Source organism: Canis lupus, chromosome 23, assembly GCF_011100685.1.
Source record: "Canis lupus familiaris isolate Mischka breed German Shepherd chromosome 23, alternate assembly UU_Cfam_GSD_1.0, whole genome shotgun sequence".
NCBI classification, from domain to species: Eukaryota; Metazoa; Chordata; class Mammalia; order Carnivora; family Canidae; genus Canis; species Canis lupus.
This window is the reverse complement of record NC_049244.1, coordinates 5,611,889-5,630,604: the sequence shown is the minus strand read 5'-3', so window position 1 is coordinate 5,630,604 and position 18,716 is coordinate 5,611,889. Positions and strand designations below refer to the sequence as shown.

Genomic DNA, 18,716 nt, shown 5'->3' with positions numbered 1-18,716 from the left:
TATTATTTTCAATAATAATGTGTCACTTTCTTTTACATATGTCTCTTTTATACAAGAATAACGTTCCATAACATTGTTTTTCCCATTTACTCAGCCAAATTTTCCAGTTTACTTTTATCATTGTTAGAATTAACTTTATTTCCTTTGTATCTATCTTTTGTTATATGTGTTATATTTGCTATATTGCTTTTGCTTTCCTTTTTATTTTATCTTTAGTCACTTGAAATGTATAGAGCCTAAATTTTAATTTATTACTGCTGCTTGCCTTTATATTTTCTTTTTTTTTAAATTTTTATTTATTTATGATAGTCACACAGAGAGAGAGAGAGAGAGAGGCAGAGACATAGGCAGAGGGAGAAGCAGGCTCCATGCACCGGGAGCCCGACGTGGGACTCGATCCCGGGTCTCCAGGATCGCACCCTGGGCCAAAGGCAGGCGCTAAACCACTGCGCCACCCAGGGATCCCGCCTTTATATTTTCTAATGAGAGACTAACATCTCAATTTCTTAATTGATCAACTTTTTAGTATAATAATTTCCTACTATGAAAGGTAATTAAATTAGTATGTTTAAATTTGTTTAACATCCTATTTTCTTCTATTTCTCTCTCTCTCTTTTTTCTTTTTAGAGAGAGAAAGAGAGAAGGAGAGATGGGCAGAGGGAGAGGGAAAAAGAGAATCTCAAGCAGGCTCCACACCCAGCCCAGAGCCCCACAGGGCCTTGATCTAACAACTCTGAGATCACAAAGTGAGCTGAAATCAAGAGTCAGACATTTAAACAACTTTGCCACCCAGGCATGTTGCCTCCTATTTACATTGCCAGTACTCTATTTTTTCTTACACAAACACATTTAAAAAAATTTTTTATTATGTTACAAAGCTTTTCTTTAAATGTTTATGATTCTTAACATTGTATTTCTTCATAATCAACACATATTGTCTTCAATTAAAAACATTAGATCATAAACTTATAATTTTATGTTCAGGTATCTACACATTCAGGACATACTAATTGTGTAGCCTCTCTCTGTCAGACCCTACTGCTGGTGTGGGGGCATAACAGCGAGCAGTAAGGCAGAGAAGACTGCAGTCATGGAGCTTACATTTGGGTAGATGAGAAACTAGCAATGACAACATAAATAATAAATAAATAAATAAATAAATAAATAAATAAATAAATAAATAAAACCAATACATTCTACATAAAAAAGTAACACTAAAAAAAAATACTAGTCAGTCATGTTTCCTTCTAGATGAATGTTAAGGGAGGCTGTTTTGAATTAGAATGCTAAGACTCAATTGATGAGAGAAAGGAGCATTTTAGTCAGCCATACAAAATATGAGGAATGGGCATTTTAAAGGGAAAACTAGTGTGGTATTTTATTGGTTCTATCAATACCTTGGTTAGAAATTATCGTTTTGTCTATTTTTCCTCTTCTCTCACTTATGTTGAATATATTTTTAATGTTTTTACATGTATATACTTTTGGATATATATATCTCGACAAATTGATTTTTTTAGTGTTATAAAATTCCCCTTTTTTTCTCTGGTAATACTAAGTGTCTAGGATTTTATCTTGATTAACATTAAGAATAACAAATGATTTTTCGTGCTTTTAAATATACATTCTTTTCCATCTTTTTACTTTTCTTTTTTTTATTTTTATTTTTTATTTATTTATGACAGTCACAGAGAGAGAGAGAGAGGCAGAGACACAGGCGGAGGGAGAAGCAGGCTCCATGCACCGGGAGCCTGATGTGGGATTTGATCCCGGGTCTCCGGGATCACTCCCTGGGCCAAATGCAGGCGCCAAACCGCTGCGCCACCCAGGGATCCCCTCTTTTTACTTTTCAACTATGTGAGCCATTAAGGTATATATCCTTATATAGTTTGTTATAAACAAACTACACTGACTTTTTTTTCTTTTTAATCAGTGTAACAATCTTTGCATTTATTTGGAGTATTTAGCCCATTTACATTTAATGTATGATTTTTTTTGTGATTTAATATATCATCTTGAATTTTTTTCCCCACTGGATCATTCTGTTTCCTGTTCCTTTTTCATTATTTTATTCCTACTTGTGGCTTAAATATGTTACTTTCAATATTTTATTTTAACACTTCCATGGACTTTTTTTAGTTGTTGTTGATCCTCTGTTTATGTGTGTGAGTGTGTGTGTGTGTGTGTGTGTGTGTGTCCTAACTTATCTCTGTTTGCTTAGAATTAATATTGTACCACTCTGTGTAAAGTGTAAGAAACATTCAGTGGTATAATTCTACTCTTCTACCACAATTTTTGTGGTAATGTTGCCATGAGCTTTTAATTTATATGTTGTATATAACAATTTACAAAGTTATAATTTTTTTTAAAATTTCAATTGTCTATAAAGAAATCAAAAGAAAGAACAAGGTATAATATCTTATATTTGCTTTCATATTTGTCATGTTCTTTGTTTCTCATTTTTTTCTGTAGACTCAAGTTTCCTTATGGTGTATTTCCTCTCTCTGAAAAACTTTCTATAGCATTACTTGTAGAGCACATCAGCAGTCAATAAATTCTCTCAGCATTTGATTATCTTAAAATGGCTCTGTTTAATATTATTTTTTAAAGGATATCTTCACTTATAGATAAACTTCTAAACTTCTGGGTATATAAACTTCTGGGTAGCTTTTTGCTTAATTTTAGTCTTACCTCTAATCCTATTATGTCTTTGTCTCTACTGTTTTTGACAAAAAGTAAGCCATTAATCCTATTTTTGTTCCTTTCTAAGAAATGTGGTTTTTTTTTTTTCTTGGTTTGTTTTTAAGATTTCTTCTTTGAGTTTGGTTTTTGGCACTTTTGTGTCTATATATAGTTTTAGTTGCCTCTGTGAGTTTATATTTTTAATCAAATTTGGAAAATTCTCAAATTTAATTATTTTTATTTTTATTTTTTTCTGTTTTGATAACTCCCTTCTCTTTCTGGGACTCTGAAATTTTAATATTAAATACCTTCACATTGGGCAGCTCGGGTGGCTCAGCGGTTTAGTGCTGCCTTCAGCCCAGGGCCTGATCCTGGAGACCCAGGATCAAGTCCCACATCGGGCTCCCTGCATGGAGCCTGCTTCTCCCTCTGCCTGTGTCTCTGCCTCTCTCTCTCTCTCTCTCTCTCATAAATAAAAAAAAAACAAAATAAAATCTTAAAAAAAAATCCCTTCACATTGCATACTGATCATTAATAACCTACCTGCTTTGCTTTCAGAAGTTTCTGTGTTCTTTAGGTTGTTCTCTAATTTGTTGGCTCTTCTTTTCTGCCCTCTACCTCTTCCTGTTAAGCAAATTGGATGAATTATACATTTCAATTACTGTACTGTTATTTTTGGAATTTCCATTCTACCTTCTTAAAATTTCTAAGTTTTCCTTTCTAATCGCCCATTATGCCTTATTTCTCTTTAAAATGCCAAACATACTTTTATTAGCTGCATTAAAGTTGTTAACCTAGCTTTGCACAGTGGTAGTATTGTAGTCAATTAGGTTTATCCAAGGCACCATTATTGCTAGTTGTAAAGTTTCTAATCTATTTCCAACATTTATATTGTATCAGAATCTATTGACTTTTTAAAAACTAATTATTGGCTATGTTTTCTACTACTTTTATAATTAGTATTTTTTAATTTATTCTGAAAATCATGGATGATACGTTGTACAGAGTTTGGAATACCTACCTTCCTCCACAGGGTAATTTTTGTTTTTATAAACAGATAAATTATTGGCAGGTCGTTTCACTCCTGTCAGGTTTGTTTTTATTCTTATTAGGGTTCGTCCATTTAAAAAAAATTATTCTTGGAACCAGCATTATGTAATCTTGGGTGTTCTCTCAGTTCAGTTATCAGCCCACAGAAGACCTACTCCATTAGGCCTGTTACAGTCAGAAGATCAGCTTGTTTATTTTTCTTCTTAACTGTCATGGTTCTGAGTGCCAGACACAGTTGCCTCGAATGTTTTATCCATTTTTAGAATTTTTACAGCTAGGTTGTAAGTCTGATATTACTTACTCCTTCGTGCTTTTTAAATATCTATTTCTTTCTAATTCTTTATATCTTTAACTTGCATGTATCACATTTATTCTTAAATGTCTTCCGTACTAGCCTTATCAAATACAGTTCATCTAAATCACTATATTCTATTCCTGTTTGTGTCTTGTTAACCATGGTATCCTGAGCACTAGACAATCCCTTGTATATCATAAACATTCAATATACACTTATAAAATTAATTATTATTGTTTCAATATAGAGCACTTAAGGTATATAGTAAAATACGACAATAATTAAACAATCACACAGATAATACCAGCACAAATGCTGTTTAAGTATTCTGAAAGACAGATGTATGATCTCTGAATACATATAAGAAAAGAACCATTGGATAGAAAACATTTTGCTTAGAGAAGTGTGGTTTTTAGGTATAATCAAAGGATAAATAGCAATTTACCTTCCTTAAAGGAAGTAGGGAAAAACATTACAGTGAAGCATATAAAAGAATAGACATTTCTAGGAGAGAAGAGCATTACAAACTTTTCTTCCCAGGTTGTCACCTTACCCTTCTTCCCAACTAAGTTGAGAGTATCTATGAAAAGTTTGAGAATTTTTTCCACTTTTTGGTGAGGGGAGTAAAACAAAAGAAAAAACTAATTGATCATAGCTTATATTTTGATATAGTTTTGTCAAATTTGAGAGAGGGAAACTTTATGATACTGCGTTGCTGTTACCATCACTTTAAAGACAGATGTGAAATACTAATAATAATAGTGAAAATTGAGGGAAAGGATGGTTAAATTTCCATTGATAAATGATCAGTCACATTATTATATACCATATATATGACAAGGACTTCTGCAGTATATATCTTCTCATCCCTATTAAAAGAAACCAGTTTTCTTGGATGCAGCAATGTGTCCAGCTTAATTTGCTTCCAAATGATAGTAACATACTATTTTTTTCCAGTTTTATTAAAACAGAATTGATGTATAACATTGTATTAATTTAAGTATACAACCTAATTATTTGATATATATGTACACTGATAGCACATTTCTGTTCATTGAGCTTTAAGTGGTAACTTTTAGGTAAAACTTCGAGGAATACTCTTTAAAGAAGGCAGAGGAAGGCACATGGTGTTCTTTTTTGTCACCTCCTTCCTTTCTCTTGCCTGGAATATTGACCTGATGGCTGAAACTGTACCAACCTCTTGTAATTAAGAAATAAAAGCCAAGAGAATTCTTTTGTTGAAAAGTATTTGAGCCATAGGATCACAAACTACAACTTCATAACTTCAAAGCTATTATTCCAAGGAAAACATAATATAGTCTCATTTTACTAAATCACTAACTTTGTGCATGTGTATGTGATGGGTGGGAGAAGGTTGTGTTACACGCAGCTAAATGCAAATTCCTGACTAATATGCCCTATTTAATATAATATTTTTAATGAACCCATAAATAAAGTTTATGTGTACTCAGTTTACTGAAACTGAAACAAGCCCATGGCAAACTTGTGATAAAATATAGTTTAAGGGATGCCTGGGTGGCTCAGCTATTGAGCATCTGCCTTTCGCTCAGGTCATAATCCCGGGTCTGGGGACTGAGTCCCGCATTGGGCTCCTTGCGAGAAGCCTGCTTCTCCCTCTGTCTGTGTCTCTGCCTCTCTCTGTGCATCTTTCATGAATAAATAAAATCTAAAAATACATATATGATTTAAAACCCTAATATAAGACAGTTCTCTCTCTCTCTCTCTCTCTCTCTCTCTCTCTCTGTAAAATTGAATGTGACTGAGGGGAGAGATAGATTGATCAACCAAAAGATAGGTTTGGGTTGTAGGTAACCACTTCTTAAATCCAGTTTAAGTAGTATTTTTACTTTTACTTGCCCCGTTGTTTTTTAGTTGGAGTACAAATAAGCCTTGTAGTCGGAGTGAGAGTTTTTGTCAAGGGCAGCCTGAGGAGTATCGATGAATTTCAGATCTGGAAGCTTTTCCTTTTTGTTGACAATGGCAATGAGAAGGGGAGAGAAGAGGTTTCAGGCTGGTTTTACATATGAATCACCTATGTATTTCGGTATCAGTTGGCAGCAGTTGCTTCACTCTTTCACCAATGGTTTTATTTGTTATTAATCTGTCATTTTTACCTGTCTTGGGCATAAAACCAACAGTTAGGAATCAGTGATATTATGGCTCTGATATACATAGGGCTTTTAAAGGTAAGGTCCCGCATGTACCAGTTTGTTTGGGACATTACTGAGCTTTCACTTGTCCAAGAGTAATTAGTCCCCATTTTCAGTCTCAAATATATCTATTCTGGACAATGAATAACTTGATCACTGTCATTGTAGTGAATCCTAATGCTCAAGGAGAACTCAGCTGGAAATACTGATCTATCTCCAAGTACTTGAATTCAAATTCATCCCTTTATAATACACACAATACAGTAAGGATAAATAGGGAGAAATAAAGTTTCATGGAGATTTCCACTTAACTAAAAAAGGGACAATCTTCCTCTTAAGTACACCTTTAGTTGGAAATTCAAAAGTCATTACCAAACACTTTTATTCCTTCCCTTTCTAAGTAAAAACACTGAAAAATCAGGTATTTTCCCAATGTCTCTCAATTAGACATGAATATATTATCAGTTTTTGGCCAATAAAATGTAAGGGAAGGTCTTGTGGAACTATTTCGCTTTTCTGACAATAGGAAAGAAAATCATGTGATGACTCACTTTCTCTGTTCTAATTTCTGTCTTGTTTTTAGGCTTTGAGTGTGGTCCAGATACCTGGAACTATGGAAATAGTCTTGAGACAATGAGGGCTTATAGGTACAAGAAAGAAAAACTGATATCCTGAGGATGATAGAGTAGAAGCTGAGCAAAAATCTCCTTAGAGATACTCATTAGCTACTTTTCCAAATGTGAAATTCTCTAACTTCAGATAATCTGTTATATAAAGTAATTTAACTCTTTTTGTTGTTAAGTCACTTCTAGTTGGATGTTCTGTTCCTTGCTAGGAAAGTAAAAAATAAACGAATGTGTTCTATGGGAATGATGTAAGTAGAATATATTAGGGGTCTATGGGATAGTTAGGTTTTAAATAAATTTTAGCAACTCCACTTAAAACTTTAGGGTGGAAACCCTAAAAGAATTGTTATTCACTCTATATCTTGTTTTATGACCTACACCCTAGGATAAAGCTATCCCTTTGCCTATTTCTTATCTCCTTAAGGAAGTTCTATTCAGAGAACAGGTATACTGACATCTGAGCTATATGCTATCAGTTTTAGAAATGGATAGAGTGGGAAGAGAAATTTAATTGGCCAAACTGAGACCCATAAGTAATCAGTAGAGAGTGAAGCAAAGAATACCTGGCTAAAGAAACAAATGTATTATAATTAGACCAATTATCCTAGATGTAGTTCATCAGCTTGTAGTGATAAAAGCTGTTAATGAGCTTTGTCACTGACAGCGTTACTTTCTAATCTTAATCCTTTTTAGGGTTATTAGCTTTAATGCTACTTGCACAGAGATAAGTTAATTTATACTGAAATTAAATTGAAAAATAACAAGTAGTGATTGTTGCATTTGAGCAGAAACTTACAAAGTTTTCTTGCTGACAAAACTTACTGAGGGCAGTGCAAAAGTATCCAGAAGTACTTGAGCAGATGGAGGAGATTCAGAACAAGAGTAACATTTGTTAAAGGAAAGGCTCATAAATATTCCTGAGGACAGTCACTCAATTTATAGTTAATATCATCTAATGAAGTGAATGATAGCTATTTTATTTGCTGTTAGGTATCCATACCCTAAGTTCTGTATGCCATCAAAAAAAAAAAATTCTTCAAAACGATAAACCTTTGAAAAAGACTCACTGAACATAATGATTGCTCTACAGCCACATGTACAGTACAGATGGTCCTTGACTTACAATGGTTTTACTTACAATGTTTCAACTTATAATGGTGCCAAGTGATACACATTTAATAGAACCTGTACTTTGAATTTTGAATTTTGATCTTTTCCCAAGCTAGTGATATGTAATATGAGCAATCATATGTAATATGATTCTGGGCAGTGGCAGGAAGCTTCAGCTCTCAGTCACCTACCCATTCACAAATGTAAACAACAAATATACCTACAACCATTCTGTACCCACAAAACTATTCTGTTTTTTCACTTCCACAATATTCAATACATTACATGAGATAGCAAGACTTTATTATGAGATAGACTTCATGTTATATGATTTTCCCCAACTTTAGGCTAATATAAGTATTTTGAGCATGGTTGAGGTAGGGTGGTCCTACTTATGTTCTTTAGTTTGGGTGTATTAAATGCATTTTCAGCTTATGATGCATTTATCAGGATGGAACCCCATGATAAATTAAAGAAGATCTGTACTAAGAAATCTTTACAAATGTGTGACTAGAATCTTTAATCATGGTCTCAATCAGCCTTATTCAACCCAAGTTCTTCATCTGAGCCTTGGAACACAGAAAATGATTAGAGTGACTACTTTCTAAGTTCTCCTAATAATGATATAGAACTTTTGCCCATCTAGATGCATAGAAGTTCATTCATTAAATGTAATAGATGAGTTAGGGCATTAAAGCTTAGTCATTTTAAGAACCACAGTTAAGTGTTTGATAGAGATCGGAAGTATTCTTAGAAATACAATTTCTGATCCTTGACACATTTATTTATTTATCTGTCAATATTTTTTAAATCACTAATTTGAGTATAGATTTAACTATATCTAAGTTAACTAGTATGGTGTTTAATATATAATATACAGAGCAATAGAGGGTGAACTTAACTCATTCTCATTCTACTGAAGAAGGCTTTGAATACTTCATCACTAAATATCATGATAGCCATAGTTGTGCATGTGTATACCCAGCATTGGTTTCTGTTGATAGGATACTCCAGTGAAAACTTGCAGTATTGAAACCCTTTTATCTTTTTGGCTTTAATTGGAACTTCAATAGGAAGTTTCACATAAAGTTGATTAAAAATGACTAATAAAGCAGAGAAAGTATCTGTGTCTGCTATTTTCATTTTTTTTTTTTTTTTGAAGATTTTATTTGACAGAGAGAGAGAGCGAGAGAGAGAACAAGCATGCACACACAAGCAGGGAATGTGGCAGGCAGAGGGAGAAGGAGAAGCAGGCTCAGGGAACCTGATGTGGGTCTCTATCCCAGGGTTCTGGGATCATGACCGGCACTGAAGATAGATGCTACACTGCTTAACCACCTCAGCAATTTTTTTTTTTTTTTTTACAAAAGATTAAGAAATTTTCTATCAGGTTCTAATACACTAATATCTTCTTTCATGAATGAATTAAAATTTATCAAATGAATTTTTGTGTCTATTATGATCACCTTGCATTCCCCTTTACTTTGTTAAGTAATGAAATATGTTGGCTCATTTTAACACCTCTATTGAGATACAGTTTACATATAGTAAATTTAGCCTATTAAAAGTATATCATTTGATAAATTGTAACATGTATATGCAGTCTTGAGATCACTACCACAATCACAATGATGAATGTATCTGTCACTCCTGAAAGTTTTATTGTACCTCTTTATCATTTCTCCTTCTGAACATAGCAATTGAAGACATAGTGGATGATTTTAACACACAGTAACTCATCAAATAATGCAAAAAAACAAGATATGGATCGGATTTGAGTAACATGAATAAATGTAACCGATACATTAATCACTATACCTCAAAACTATAGAATACATATTTTTCAAGCACATATAAAACACTTAGAAAATTTAATACTAGGCTGGACCAGAAAGCAGATTCTAACAAATTTCAGATGATTGAAATTATACTGAGATGTTCCCTTATAGAAATAGAACTAAGTTAAAAGTTGATAACAAATAGAACAACATAAAATATCAGGAATAATTGGAAATTAGCTCATACACTTCTAAATGATGAATGGATAAAATATTAACTAATAATGGATATTAGGCAATATTTTAAAATTCAAATTCAGTGAAAGAAACAGCATCTATGAAAAATTTGGAAAATAGCTAAAGATATTTTTACAAGGACATACATAGCCTTAAATGCATGTATTATAAGAGAAGGAAGATTAAAAATTAATCATCTACAGAAGTTAGAAATAAAATAACAAATTAGACGTGGCTGGCTGTCTCAGTCAGTAGAGTGTATGACCCTTGATCTCAGGGTTATGAATTTGAGCCCCGTGGTGGCTGTAGAATACACTTTAAAAAAGAAATAAAAGAAACCAAAGGAAACAAAATAAACAAAATGAAAAAATACATATAATTAGATTAAAAAATTCTTATAAGACAGATTTTTTTAATGACTGATATGAGGAAGAATAATTGAGGCAGAAATATTGATTCTACTAATATTTAAAAGATACAAAAATATGAAATATGACAATGCATTTGAAAATTGGCCAAAAAATAGATAGGAATACCTGGGTGGCTCAGTGGTTGAGCATCTGCCTTTGGCCTAGGGCATGATCCTGGAGTCCCAGGATTGAGTGCCAAATCGGGCTCCCTGCATAGAGCCTGCTTCTCTCTCTGTCTATGCCTCTGCCTCTCTCTCTGTGTGTCTCTCATGAATAAAGAAATAAAATCTTTAAAAAGAAATAGATATATTCTAAGAACTAATATAAGAATAAATAAAGTAACAGCTTATATTATAACTCTTTAATGATTCTACAATTGAATCATTCAAACATGGAGATCTCAATGCTTACCTGCCTTCCATGGTAAATACCACCAAGCAGATCTATGATATCTTCTTAGGTAACTATGAGTAGAATAGAATCTGATACCCAAATTCTGACAGGATATCTGAAAAGAAACAAAATATAGACCAGCTTCTTTCATGGATGTAGATAAATCTAATTTAACTGTCTTAGAGAAAACGATAGAGCATTTGATACAACTTATCAGAAATTTATGAAAAAAATAACTCTCATAAACCAGAAATAAAAGAGTACTTTCTTTATCTTATATAAAGTTATCTGTAAATGACTAACAAAAACATCCTTTTGAACGGTCTGTTTAACAATGGGCTAAAAACCTATGCCAGCACAATGAAGCAAGTAGAATAATGAAAAGATATGTGGATTGATAGGGATTGAATTAAATGTGCAAATTGTTTGGGGTAGTATAGACATTTTAACAATATTTGTTCTTCCAATCCATAAGCATGGAATGTTGTTCCATTTCTTTGTGTCATCTTCAATTTTGTTCATAAGTGTTCTATAGTTTTCAGAGTACAGATCTTTTATCTCTTTGGTTAGGTTTATTCCTAGGTATCTTATGTTCTTTCATGTAATTGTAAAACAAATAAGATAGAATTTTTTAAATTTATTTTTCTGCTGCTTCATTATTGATGTATAGAATTATAACAGATTGCCGTATGCTGATTTTGTATCCTTCAACTTTACTAAATTCATGTAATAGTTATAACAAATTTTGGTGGTGTCTTTTAGATTTTCCACATAGGGTATTATGTCATCTACAAATAGTGAAAGTTTGGCTTCTTTCCTGATTTCCTGAATAGCCAAAGCAATCTTGAAACGACAGCCTGAGGAAGTAAAACCTACGTTTAATTGGGGTTCCCAAGGGCGCCGAAAGGGCCAGAGGGCCAGAATATGTATTTGAACAAATCATAGCTGAAAACTTTCCTAATCTGGGAAGGGAAACAGGCATTCAGATCCAGAAAATAGAGAGATCCCCCCTAAAATCAATAAAAACCGTTCAACACCTCAACATTTAATAGTGAAGCTTGCAAATTCCAAAGATAAACAGAAGATCCTTAAAGCAGCAAGAGACAAGAAATCCCTGACTTTTATGGGGAGGAGTATTAGGGTAACAGCAGACCTCTCCACAGAGACCTGGCAGGCCAGAAAGGGCTGGCAGGATATATTCAGGGTCCTAAATGAGAAGAACATGCAACCAAGAATACTTTATCCAGCAAGGCTCTCATTCAAACTGGAAGGAGAGATAAAGAGCTTCCAAGACAGGCAGGAACTGAAAGAATATGTGACCTCCAAACCAGCTCTGCAGGAAATTTTAAGGGGGACTCTTAAAATTCCCCTTTAAGAAAAAATTCACTGGAACAATCCACAAAAACAAGGACTGAATAGTTATCATGGTGACACTAAACTCATATCTCTCAATAGTAACTCTGAACGTGAACGGGCTTAATGACCCCATCAAAAGGCGCAGGGTTTCAGACTGGATAAAAAAGCAGGACCCATCTATTTGCTGTCCAAAAGAGACTCATTTAAGACAGAAGTACGGGATCCCTGGGTGGCGCAGTGGTTTGGCCCCTGCCTTTGGCCCAGGGCGCGATCCTGGAGACCCGGGATTGAATCCCACATCGGGCTCCCGGTGCATGAAGCCTGCTACTCCCTCTGCCTATGTCTCTGCCTCTCTCTCTCTCTCTCTCTATCATAAATAAATAAATAAAAATTAAAAAAAAAAAGACAGAAGTACACCTACAGCCTGAAAATAAAAGGTTGGAGAACCATTTACCATTCAAATGGTCCTCAAAAGAAAGCAGGGTAGCCATCCTTATATCAGATAAACTAAAATTTACCCCGAAGACTGTAGTGAGAGATGAAGAGGGACACTATATCATACTTAAAGGATCTATCCAACAAGAGGACTTAACAATCCTCAATATATATGCCCCGAATGTGGGAGCTGCCAAATATATCAATCAATTAATAACCAAAGTGAAGAAATACTTAGATAATAATACACTTATAGTTGGTGACTTCAATCTAGATCTTTCTATACTCGATAGGTCTTCTAAGCAAAACATCTCCAAAGAAACGAGAGCTTTAAATGATACACTGGACCGGATGGATTTCACAGATATCTACAGAACTTTACATCCAAACTCAACTGAATACACATTCTTCTCAAGTGCACATGGAACTTTCTCCAGAATAGACCACATACTGGGTCACAAATCGGGTCTGAACTGATACCAAAAGATTGGGATCGTCCCCTGCATATTCTCAGACCATAATGCCTTGAAATTAGAACTAAATCACAACAAGAAGTTTGGAAGGACCTCAAACACATGGAGTTTAAGGACCATCCTGCTAAAAGATGAAAGGGTCAACCAGGAAATTAAGGAAGAATTAAAAGGATTCATGGAAACTAATGAGAATGAAGATACAACTGTTCAAAATCTTTGGGATTCAGCAAAAGCAGTCCTAAGGGGGAAATACATCCCAATACAAGAATCCATTCAAAAACTGGAAAGAACTCAAATACAAAAGCTAACCTTACACATAAAGGAGCTAGAGAAAAAACAGCAGATAGATCCTACACCCAGCAGAAGAAGAGAGGTAATAAAGATTCGAGCAGAACTCAACGAAATCGAGACTAGAAGAACTGTGGAACAGATCAACAAAATCACGAGTTGGTTCTTTGAAAGAATTAATAAGATAGATAAACCATTAGCCAGCCTTATTAAAAAGAAGAGAGAGAAGACTCAAATTAATAAAATCATGAATGAGAAAGGAGAGATCACTACCAACACCAAGGAAATACAAACGATTTTAAAAACATATTATGAACAGCTATACGCCAATAAATTAGACAATCTAGAAGAAATGGACTCATTCCTGGAAAGCCTCTGGAACAGAAAGAAATAGAAAACCTCAACAGGCCAATAACCAGGGAGGAAATTGAAGCAGTCATCAAAAACCTCCCAAGACACAAAAGTCCAGGGCCAGATGGCTTCCCAGGGGAATTCTATCAAACGTTTAAAGAAGAAACCATACCTATTCTCCTAAGCTGTTTGGAAAGATAGAAAGAGATGGAGTACTTCCAAATTCATTCTATGAGGCCAGCATCACCTTAATTCCAAAACCAGACAAAGACCCTACCAAAAAGGAGAATTACAGACCAATATCCCTGATGAACATGGATGCAAAAATTCTCAACAAGATACCAGCCAATAGGATCCAACAACACATTAAGAAAATTATTCACCATGACCAAGTAGGATTTATCCCTGGGACACAAGGCTGGTTCAACACTCGTAAAACAATCAATGTGATTCATCATATCAGCAAGAGAAAAACCAAGAACCATATGATCCTCTCATTGGATGCAGAGAAAGCATTTGACAAAATACAGCATCCATTCCTGATCAAAACTCTTCAGAGTGTAGGGATAGAGGGAACATTCCTCAACATCTTAAAAGCCATCTACGAAAAGCCCACAGCAAATATCATTCTCAATGGGGAAGCACTGGGAGCCTTTCCCCTAAGATCAGGAACAAGACAGGGATGTCCACTCTCACCACGGCTATTCAACATAGTACTGGAAGTCCTAGCCTCAGCAATCAGACAACAAAAAGACATTAAAGGCATTCACATTGGCAAAGAAGAAGTCAAACTCTCCCTCTTCGCCGATGACATGATACACTACATAGAAAACCCAAAAGCCTCCACCCCATAATTGCTAGAACTCATACAGGAATTTTGCAGTGTGGCAGGATACCAAATCAATGCCCAGAAGTCAGTGGCATTTCTATACACTAACAATGAGACTGAAGAAAGAGAAATTAAGGAGTCAATCCCATTTACAATTGCACCCAAAAGCATAAGATACCTAGGAATAAACCTAACCAAAGATGTAAAGGATCTATACCCTCAAAACTATAGAACACTTCTGAAAGAAATTGAGGAAGACACAAAGAGATGGAAAAATATTCCATGCTCATGGATTGGCAGAATTAATATTGTGAAAATGTCAATGTTACCCAGGGCGAATTTACACGTTTAATGCAATCCCTATCAAAATACCATGGACTTTCTTCAGAGAGTTAGAACAAATTATTTTAAGATTTGTGTGGAATCAGAAAAGACCCCGAATAGCCAGGGGAATTTTAAAAAAGAAAACCAATGCTGGGGGCATCACAATGCCAGATTTCAGGTTGTACTACAAAGCTGTGGTCATCAAGACAGTGTGGTACTGGCACAAAAACAGACACATAGATCAGTGGAACAGAATAGAGAACCCAGAAGTGGACTCTGAGCTTTATGGTCAACTAATATTCAATAAAAGAGGAAAGACTATCCATTGGAAGAAAGACAGTCTCTTCAATAAATGGTGCTGGGAAAATTGGACATCCACATGCAGAAGAATGAAACTAGACCACTCTCTTTCACCATACACAAAGATAAACTCAAAATGGATGAAAGATCTAAATGTGAGACAAGATTCCATCAAAATCCTAGAGGAGAACACAGGCAACACACTTTTTGAACTCGGCCATAGTAACCTCTTGCAAGATACATCCACGAAGGCAAAAGAAACAAAAGCAAAAATGAACTATTGGGACTTCATCAAGATAAGAAGCTTCTGCACAGCAAAGGATACAGTCAACAAAACTCAAAGACAACCTACAGAATGGGAGAAGATATTTGCAAATGAAGTATCAGATAAAGGGCTAGTTTCCAAGATCTATAAAGAACTTATTAAACTCAACAGCAAAGAAACAAACAATCCAATCATGAAATGGGCAAAAGACATGAACAGAAATCTCACAGAGGAAGACATAGACATGGCCAACACGCACATGAGAAAATACTCTGCGTCACTTGCCATCAGGGAAATACAAATCAAAACCACAATGAGATCCTACCTCACACCAGTGAGAATGGGGAATATTAACAAGGCAGGAAATAACAAATGTTGGAGAGGATGCGGAGAAAAGGGAACCGTCTTGCACTGTTGGTGGGAATGTGAACTGGTGCAGCCACTCTGGAAAACGGTGTGGAGGTTCCTCAAAAACTTAAAAATAGACCTGCCCTACGACCCAGCAATTGCACTGTTGGGGATTTACCCGAAAGATACAGATGCAATGAAATGCTGGGACACCTGCACCCCGATGTTTCTAGCAGCAATGTCCACAATAGCCAAACTGTGGAAGGAGCCTCGGTGTCCATCGAAAGGTGAATGGATAAAGAAGATGTGGTTTATGTATACAATGGAATATTACTCAGCTATTAGAAACGACAAATACCCACCATTTGCTTCAACTTGAATGGAACTGGAGGGTATTATGCTGAGTGAAGTAAATCAATCGGAGAAGGACAAACGTTATATGTTCTCATTCATTTGGGGAATATAAATAATAGTGAAAGGGAATATAAGGGAAGGGAGAAGAAATGTGTAGGAATTATCAGAAAGGGAGACAGAACATAAACACTCCTAACTCTGGGAAACGAACTAGGGGTGGTGTAAGGGGAGGAGGGTGGGGGGTGGGGGCGAATGGGTGACGGGCACTGAGGGGAGCATTTGACAGGATGAGCACTGGGTGTTATTCTGTATCTTGGTAAATTGAACACCAATAAAAAATAAATTTATTAAAAAAAAAAAGAAAAGCAATGCTGGAGGCATCACAATTCCAGATTTAAGGCTACATTACAAGCTGTAGTTTATCAAAACTGTATGGTCTGGCACAAAAACAGACACATACACCAATGGAACTGAATAAAAAACTATAAATGACCCACAAGTATATAGTCAACTAATCTTTTACAAAACAGGAAATAATATCCAATGGAAAAAAGACAATCTCATCAAAACATGGTGTTGGGAAAACTGGATAACACGTGGAAGAATGCAACTGTATCATTTTCTTACACCACACACAAAAATAAAATCAAAAAGGATGAAAGGTCAAAATGTGAGACAAAGAAGCATCAAAATCCAGAGGATAACACAAGCAGCAACTTCCGATATCAGCTGTAGCATGTCTCTGGAAGCAAGAGAAACTAAAGCAAAAATGAATTACTGAGACTTCATCAAGGTAAAAACTTCTGCACAGCAAAGGAAACAATCAAAGAAACTAAAAGGCAATCTTAAAAATGGAAGAAGATATTTGCAAATGACATATCTGATAAAGCATTAGTATCAAAATCTATAAAGAACTTATCAAACTCAACACCTAAAAAACATAATACAGTCAAGAAATGGGTAGAAGACATGAATAGACACTTTTCCGAAGAAGACATGCAGATAGCTACTAGACATATAAAAAGATGCCCAACGTCACTCATCATCAGGGAAATACAAATCAAACCACAATGAGATGCCACCTCGCATCTGTCAGAATGGCTAAAATTAACAACTCAGGAAACAACAGATTTCAGTGGGGATGGGGAGAAAGGGAACTCTCTTACACTGTTGGTGGGAATGAAAACTCAGGTACCCACTCTGGAAAACAGTATGGAGTTTCCTGCAAAAGTTAAAAACAGAACTACCTTATGAACCAGCAATTGCATTGCTAGGTATTTACTTAAAGAGTACAAAAATACTGATTTGAAGAGGCACATGCACCCTGATGTTTATAACAGCATTATCAAAAATAGCCCAAGTATGGACAAAGCTCAAATGTTCATCAGCTGATGAATGGGTAAAGAATATATGTATCTCAGTCATAAAAGAGAATGAAATTTTACCATTTGAAACGACAGGATGGACTTAGAGGGTATTATAGTTAAGTGAAATAAGTCAGAGAAAGGCAAATAACATATGATTTTATTTATATATGGGATTTAAGAAATAAAGCAGATAAACATGAAAAAGGGAAAGAAGAGAGAAAGCAAGAGGGAGAGAGAGAAACAAAAGAAACTACAATAAAGAACAAACTGAGGGTTGATGGAGGCAAGTGCGTAGGGAATGGGTTAAATGGGTGATGCGTATTATGGAGGGCACTTGTGATGAGCACTGGCTATTATATATGAAGTGATGAATCACTCAATTCTACTCCTAAAACTAATATTTCACTACATGTTAACACTAATATTACACTACATGTTAGCTAGAATTTAAATAAAAACTTGAAGCATTTAAAAAAAAGTTATGTGAATTGAAAACAAAACAAAACCAGCCATTGATTGCAGATTTTATTCATATAAATAAAAAATATTTAGATGTATTATAGTTAATAAATGAATTTATCAATTTGATGAAATACAATGTCGATACACAACCAATAACTATTTTTATGTTATAATAATGATCATGAAATAAGTCTGAGGGATGATTAGGTATAGCATAAGAATAGTCAATATTTAGAACTAAATCTAAAAGCTTGTGTGTAAGACTTCTACATACATAGCATTTTATTGAAAGAAATTAAAGATTTAAATTAATGGAAGAGTAATCTATATTCGTGAAACAGAAAATTTAACATTGTAAAGATGTTGATTATACTGAAATGATTTATAATGCAATAATGGAAACCTATATTGGCCATCTACTCCCAAAATAATGCTATGGGAGAAAAAAAACCTACAAAAAATAGTGACATAAAATAACAATATCCTATATAGCTTATAATTCTATATGTTGATATATGGCTATAGCTGGACACACATTTTTTTTTTTTAGCTGGACACTCTTTATCTCAACCAGTTTCTGTCATGCTTCAAAATTAGGTAGCTTTGTTTCCATGGATTGGCTAACTGTTGGTGTTGCTCTTATATCCCTCGAACAGACTAGTCGGGCAATTCTTTCATGGAAAGGAAGAGGTTCATAAGACCAAGTAGAAGTAAGCAAGGCCTTTTGAGGCCTAGGTTTGCACTGAGACAATGTCACCTTTGCTAAATCTTATTGGCCATGCAAATTATAAGGCTATTCTAGATTTAAGAAG

At 34.7% G+C, this 18,716-nt stretch overlaps 1 non-coding gene across 1 annotated transcript; it reads left to right on the top strand.

Moving 5' to 3' along the window:
• Positions 1–3,478: 3,478 nt before the first annotated feature.
• LOC119865475 lies at positions 3,479–3,614 on the top strand. Its single transcript, XR_005377305.1, has one exon. It is a non-coding gene; the product is annotated as a U4 spliceosomal RNA (small nuclear RNA).
• The last annotated feature ends 15,102 nt before the right edge of the window (positions 3,615–18,716 follow it).